Raw genomic sequence first — 7708 nt, forward strand, 5'->3', positions numbered from 1 at the left:
CGAAGTGTTTTCGTGCAAAGATAAAGTGAGAGTGTATGAGCGATTTTTGCCTATAGACCACTCCGTATGAAGCATGTTTTTAAAAGATCTGACCGAATCTTGCTTCAAAGATTTCCTACATATCCTGGGCTAAACAGGAATCAGGTCAATGTAGTTCGGGAAGTTTTGGTAGCTGGGACTACCATGGGATTGCAATGCTTGCTGCTACTGCTGCTGTTGTTGTCACTGCTACGTCACTGACCGCCTTATTACAACCAAACGAAAATTAGAAACTGAACTAACTACTTATATGTATGTCAACTGCTAGTTACAAGATTCCTATCTATGATTCTTTTACGACTTGATCTTGGGTCTTAGCTGATTTTGCTTGTAGACTCTGATTTGAATCTTGATGCTTGCGAGTTGCGGCGACTTGTTTAATCTCCGGGATACCGAATAAAATGTGACTGGCAGAGTTCAGGACCTTAGTCAAATGTTGGAGTCGATCTGCTTTCCCTTTACTCTGATATCTCGGGATATCTTCTTTTGTCTTTTTTCTTCTTTGATTCCGAACTGGGATTTATCTCGTGGGTCATTTCGATCCATGTGGCTCGAGGTCAGACCTGCGGGAGAAAACAAACAAACGAACGAAATTTTCTGCCCCAGTTTCACTAGGAAAATTTCGTTAATTATTCACCAGGAAGTTCATAAAATTGATGAAAGAGGATATGCATGCTCAGTTCAGGGTTGGAGTCCTAACACCGGCTAGCTGGGGAGAGGTTCGGTTTGGGGTTTAAAACCCTAATGCCGAACAAAGGAAGAATTCAGTTTAGGGTTCTAAAACCCTAATGCTGATTGCATGGAAAAGCTCAGTTTAGGGTTTAAAACCCTAATGCTGGCTGGAAGAAAAGGTTCAGTTTAGGGTTTAAAACCCTAATGCTGACTAAATGGAAAATTCAGTTTAGGGTTTAAAACTGTAATGCTGATTGCATGGAAAAGCTCAGTTTAGAGTTTAAAACTCTAATGCTGGCTGAAAGGAAAAAGTTTAGTTTAGGGTTTAAAACCCTAATGCTGACTAGAAGGAAAATTCAGTTTAGGGTTTAAAACCCTAATGCTGATTTCATGGAAAAGCTCAGTTTAGAGTTTAAAACTCTAATGCTGGCTGAAAGGAAAAAGTTCAGTTTAGGGTTTAAAACCCTAATGCTGACTAAAAGGAAAATTCAGTTTAGGGTTTAAAACCCTAATGCTGATTGCATAGAAAAGCTCAGTTTAGAGTTTAAAACTCTAATGCTGGCTGAAAGGAAAAAGTTCAGTTTAGGGTTTAAAACCCTAATGCTGACTGCATGGAAAAGCTCAGTTTAGAGTTTAAAACTCTAATGCTGGCTGAAAGGAAAAAGTTCAGTTTAGGGTTTAAAACCCTAATGCTGACCAAAAGGAAAATTCAGTTTAGGGTTTAAAACCCTAATGCTGACTGCATGGAAAAGCTCAGTTTAGGGTTTTAAAACCCCAATGCTGACTAAAAGGAAAATTCAGTTTAGGGTTTAAAACCCTAATGTTGATTGCATGGAAAAGCTCAGTTTAGAGTTTAAAACTCTAATGCTGGCTGAAAGGGAAAAGTTCAGTTTAGGGTTTAAAACCCCAATGCTGACTAAAAGGAAAATTCAGTTTAGGGTTTAAAACCCTAATGCTGATTGCATGGAAAAGCTCAGTTTAGAGTTTAAAACTCTAATGCTGGCTGAAAGGGAAAAGTTCAGTTTAGGGTTTAAAACCCCAATGCTGACTAAAAGGAAAATTCAGTTTAGGGTTTAAAACCCTAATGCTGATTGCATGGAAAAGCTCAGTTTAGAGTTTAAAACTCTAATGCTGGCTGAAAGGGAAAAGTTCAGTTTAGGGTTTAAAACCCCAATGCTGACTAAAAGGAAAATTCAGTTTAGGGTTTAAAACCCTAATGCTGATTGCATGGAAAGCTCAGTTTAGAGTTTAAAACTCTAATGCTGGCTGAAAGGGAAAAGTTCAGTTTAGGGTTTAAAACCCCAATGCTGACTAAAAGGAAAATTCAGTTTAGGGTTTAAAACCCTAATGCTGATTGCATGGAAAAGCTCAGTTTAGAGTTTAAAACTCTAATGCTGGCTGAAAGGGAAAAGTTCAGTTTAGGGTTTAAAACCCCAATGCTGACTAAAAGGAAAATTCAGTTTAGGGTTTAAAACCCTAATGCTGATTGCATGGAAAAGCTCAGTTCAGAGTTTAAAACTCTAATGCTGGCTGAAAGGAAAAGTTCAGTTTAGGGTTTAAAACCCTAATGCTGATTAAAGGAAAAGGGTCAGTTTAAGGTTTAAAACCCTAATGCTGACTAAAGGAAAAATTCAGTTTAGGGTTTAAAACCCTAATGCTGATTAAAAGGAAAATTCAGTTTAGGGTTTAAAACCCTAATGCTGATTAAAAGGAACATTCAGTTTAGGGTTTAAAACCCTAATGCTGATTGGCTGGGGATAAAGCTTGAGAATACTACACGACCTATTTTTGAGTTTTCTCGTTTTAATAGAAGGAAAAAGGGAGTATTTGCGGGAACTTACCTTTTGAGTGAATTCCTTATTGCCAAAATGTTTCTTGTACCCGTGTACCTTCTTCTTTGGGCGACACCTGCTTCTAGCACAGTTGTCTTGGATTAACACCTGTTTCAACTTCTCAGACAAAGAACGATTGTTAGTTCGGAAATGACGGTTGGTTCGGTGACCTTGATCGTTCCCAATTGCTCTGTTGCTTCTTTTACTTCTGTTGCGAAGTCCCTCCATTGATTCGATTCGAATGGCGAAACCTTTAGACTGCTCAGGCTTGTATTTCCGGATTCTGTGATGATTTGCCTCGTGAGGCCCCCCTTTTTTTGTGTCCCGTTTTGATTGAGGGTTCTCAACGGGGGTTTCATTGGAGGTGTTCTGTGGGAATTTATACAAAAAGACGCTCTGTGGGGGAAATATTTACAAAATGGATCCTTTTGTGCGGATTCTGTACAATGGGGTGTGCTGGGTTTTTATTTCAAAACGGGTTTCCCAGGGTTTGTTGGGGTAAGCTTGTTGGGGAATATTTACAAAAGGACTCGCTGAGGATGTGTTGATGAAATTCCAACGGGGATTTTTTTTTATTATTATTTTTCTTTTATACTGGGGAGACTTTGTGGGAGATTGTACACAAGAGAAACTCTGTGGGGTTTTGTACAGGGGGAGACTCTGTGGGGATTTCTCCGAAGGTGGACTTGCTGGGGAAGATTCCAAGATTTCATTCTTTTTTCTTTACTCCGGAACACCATCAAACGTCATGATTCATCATGCTTGGGTAATCATATCAACGAGATGAGGTGCTTTCCTTCATGAGACGGGATTCCGTGCAAACAAATCTGCCACCTGTCCTTTCCGGTGTGTCCTGACTCGGGGTTAAAATGCGAAAGGGATTCGAAAAGAAAACAAAGAAAGGGAAAAACAAATCAGAAAAGGAATACTTTTTTCGGGATGAGAAAGACTTATCTGAGGAAGATAACGCTGGCTTTAAATGACATGACATGCTTTTTGGACTGGACATTTGACCTTCTAAAAGTTTGCGTTTTCCTGAACCAGAACAGATCTGTGATTCCAAAACCGGTGGAACTTTGCCGAGACCTCCTTGGGGTGGCGTCATTCCCTTTCGGCCAACAGCGCCCTTTGCGGGTTTTCGCTGGCTGACCTCTCTCATTTCTCTTCCTGTCATCGCTTGATAGCACTCTTTGCGAGTTTTTACTAAACAAGCTCTCTCATTTTGGTTTCTCTTCTCCCGTCGCCTCGTGGTGCCCGAAGGTTTTCACCGCCGAGACTCTCTCATTTTATCTCTCTCAATTCAGAGTGTGATGGTCTTCGTTTGTGACGCTTATTGATTCCCCACCATATTTGGTAATTGATTTGAAGGCTTGTGCTTGGTAAAGAGAGGTAGTGATACTAACTTCTCAACTGCTCGACGTGCCCCGGTTTTCAATTTCAGGGTGAATGGGATTTATTGTTGGTGTGACTGAACCTCAGGGAGAGGCTGCCTACGTATCCTTTCGGAATCAAGTCAAACGTAGTTCAAGCCTCAATCAATGTTCTGTTTTTGCTTTTTTTTTTTTTTTTTGTAAACGGCTCAGAAGTTTGTAGGGAGAATTGGGTAGTGTTTGGGGTGTAGTGGGGAATAAAACCTTCGCCATTTTCAATCGTGTCAGGGCCACTTGGAGTATGATCTAGACGTAGTATCTCTTGACTGCATCTGCATTTACTGCTGTGTCGGGGTCATTTCCTTCGATATCACCCAAATACAATGCTCCTCTCGGCAATATCTTCCTTACGATGTATGGGCCTCTCCAATTTGGGGCAAACTTTCCTTTTGCTTCTTCATGATGCGGCAAAATACGCCTTAGTACCAGCTGACCTACTTCGAAATTCCGGGGTCGGACTTTCTTGTTGTAAGCACGGGCCATCCTTCGTTGGTATAACTGTCCGTGACAAACTGCAGCCATCCGCTTTTCATCAATCAACGTCAATTGCTCTAACCGAGTCTTAACCCACTCGTTGTCCTCGATTTCTGCTTCGACAATGATTCGAAGCGAAGGAATTTCTACCTCTGCCGGTATTACAGCCTCGGTCCCATAAACCAAAAGATAAGGAGTCGCTCCCACCGATGTGCGTACCGTAGTGCGGTACCCTAATAGTGCAAATGGTAACTGCTCATGCCACTGTCGGGAACTTTGGATAGTCTTCCTCAAAATCTTCTTGATGTTTTTGTTTGCCGCTTCTACGGCACCATTGGCCTTTGGCCGATAAGGCGTGGAATTCCTATGCGTTATCTTGAATTGTTCGCATACATCTCCCATCAAGTGACTGTTCAAGTTTGTTGCGTTATCTGTAATGATAGTCGCAGGAATACCGAAACGAGAGATAAGATTTGAGTGTACAAAATCTACCACAGCTTTCTTAGTGACCGACTTGAGAGTGACGGCTTCTACCCATTTTGTGAAGTAATCGATGGCAACCAGTATAAACCTGTGTCCATTCGAAGCCTTTGGTTCAATTGGTCCAATGACGTCCATGCCCCAAGCGACAAATGGCCAAGGTGCGGACATGGGATGCAGTTCCGTGGGAGGTGCATGAATCAAATTACCGTGCACCTGACACTGATGACACTTCCGAACAAAGCTAAAGCAATCCTTTTCCATGGTCATCCAGTAATAACCTGCTCTAAGGATCTTCTTTGCTAAGACATACCCGTTCATGTGAGGTCCGCACACACCTGCGTGTACTTCGTGCATGATCTTTTCTCGCTTCCTCGATATCGACACATCTTAGGAGATTGAGGTCCGGAGTCCTCTTATATAACAAATCACCGCTCAAAAAGAAACCACTTGCATGTCGCCTAATGGTCCTCTTTTGATCTCCAGTAGCGTGCTCGGGGTATTCTTGTGTCTTCAGGAATTTCTTGATGTCATGGTACCAAGGCTGCGTATTTGATCCCGCCTCGATTACACTGCAGTAACCGTGTCTTTCCTTGATTTGGATTTCCAAAGGATCGACGTGGGCGTTGCCCGGGTAGGGTAGCATAGAAGCCAGAGTAGCAAGTGCATCTGCCAGTTCATTGTGACACCTTGGAATATACCTGAACTCTATTGAGGTAAAGCGCTTGCTGAGGTCCTCCACATGTTGTCGGTATGGGATAAGTTTGACATCCCGAGTTTCCCATTCGCCTTGAACTTGTCGGATGATCAGGTCAGAATCTCCCATAATCAGTAAGTCTTCGACATCCTGATCGATTGCCATATGCATGCCCATAATGCAGGCTTCATACTCAGCTGTATTGTTTGTGCAAAAGAAACGCAGTCTAGCTGTGGCGGGATAATGCTGACCGGAAGGCGAGATCAAAATTGCCCCAATCCCTACACCCTTGGCGTTCACGGCTCCGTCAAAGAACATCTTCCAAACATGAGCTTCCTCCGAGATCACTTCTGCGGTGTTTACTTCTTCATCTGGGAAGTAGGTATCCAATGGCTGGTATTCCTCATCGACCGGATTTTCGGCCAAATGATCTGCTAACGCCTGGGCTTTCATTGCCGTGCGAGTGACATAAACTATGTCGAATTCCGTAAGCAAGATTTGCCATTTAGCCAGTCTCCCAGTAGGCATTGGCTTCTGAAATATATACTTCAAAGGATCCAACCTGCTTATGAGGAATGTAGTGTGGGCTTGGAGATAATGTCTCAGCTTTTGTGCAACCCATGTGAGAGCGCAGCATGTCCTTTCCAGCAGAGTGTATTTGGCCTCGTAGCCGGTGAATTTCTTGCTCAAGTAGTAGATTGCTTGCTCCTTCTTTCCGGTTATGTCGTGTTGCCCGAGGACGCAGCCGAAAGAGTCCTCCAAGACTGTTAGATACAAGAAAAGTGGCCTTCCCGGTTCTGGAGGGACCAAGACCGGGGGATTCGAAAGGTACTCTTTAACTTTATCAAAGGCTTCTTGACATTCAGTTGTCCACTTAATCGCCGCATCTTTCCTTAACAGCTTAAATATGGGCTCACACGTGCTTGTCAGCTGGGCAATAAACCGACTGATGTAGTTCAACCTGCCCAAAAGACTCATCACGTCTTTCTTTGTTCTTGGAGGAGGCAAATCTCTGATGGATTTTATCTTAGTTGGATCTAGCTCGATACCTCTCCTGCTTACGATGAAACCCAAAAGTTTGCCCGACGGAACTCCGAAAGCGCATTTGGCTGGATTTAGCTTCAAGTCATACTTCCTTAGCCTCTCGAAGAATTTCCTCAAGTCTTGGATGTGGTTATCCTGCGTCCTGGACTTGACTATCACATCGTCCACGTACACCTCTATTTCCTGATGCATCATGTCATGGAAAATGGCGGTCATGGCCCTCATGTAAGTAGCCCCAGCATTCTTTAGACCAAATGGCATGACCCGATAACAGTAGGTGCCCCAAGGCGTGGTGAAAGCAGTTTTCTCGGCGTCCTCTTCATCCATCAGCACCTGATGATATCCAGCGTAACAATCTACGAAAGACTGTATCTCGTGTTTGGCGCAATTATCAACGAGGATGTGGATGTTAGGCAGCGGGAAATTATCTTTAGGACTTGCTCTGTTCAGATCTCGGTAATCTACACATACCCGAGTTTTCCCGTCCTTTTTCGGTACTGGAACCACATTCGCCAGCCATGTTGTATATTGGACTACCCGGATCACTCCCGTTTTCAGCTGCTTGGTGATCTCCTCTTTAATCTTGTCACTGACCTCAGTTTTGAACTTTCGTTGCTTTTGTTGAACTGGAGGACAATCAGGATGAATCGGCAATTTGTGAACCACTAGATCAACACCTAGTCCCGGCATGTCATCATATGACCAAGCGAACACGTCTTTGAATTCAAGAAGAAGTTGAATTATCGCCTCTCGCGTTTTCTTGTCCGTGTGAATGCTTATCTTGGTCTCCCGGACTTCTTCCGGGGTTCCTAAGTTTACCGGTTCAGTGTCGTTCAGATTTGGCTTAGGTTTATTCTCAAAATATTCCAACTCTCGATTTATCTCTCTAAAAGCCTCTTCCGCATCATATTCTGGTTCTGGGTTCATTAATTCGCAATTAAATAGCTCATTGTGGTCTGGGCGTGAAGTCCGCAAGCATGTCATATTCAAAGCCGCATTATTAGGACTGAAAAGGAAGATAAAAGGAAAACTAATAAAAA

Source organism: Nicotiana sylvestris, chromosome 1 (assembly GCF_000393655.2).
Source record: "Nicotiana sylvestris chromosome 1, ASM39365v2, whole genome shotgun sequence".
NCBI classification, from domain to species: domain Eukaryota; kingdom Viridiplantae; phylum Streptophyta; class Magnoliopsida; order Solanales; family Solanaceae; genus Nicotiana; species Nicotiana sylvestris.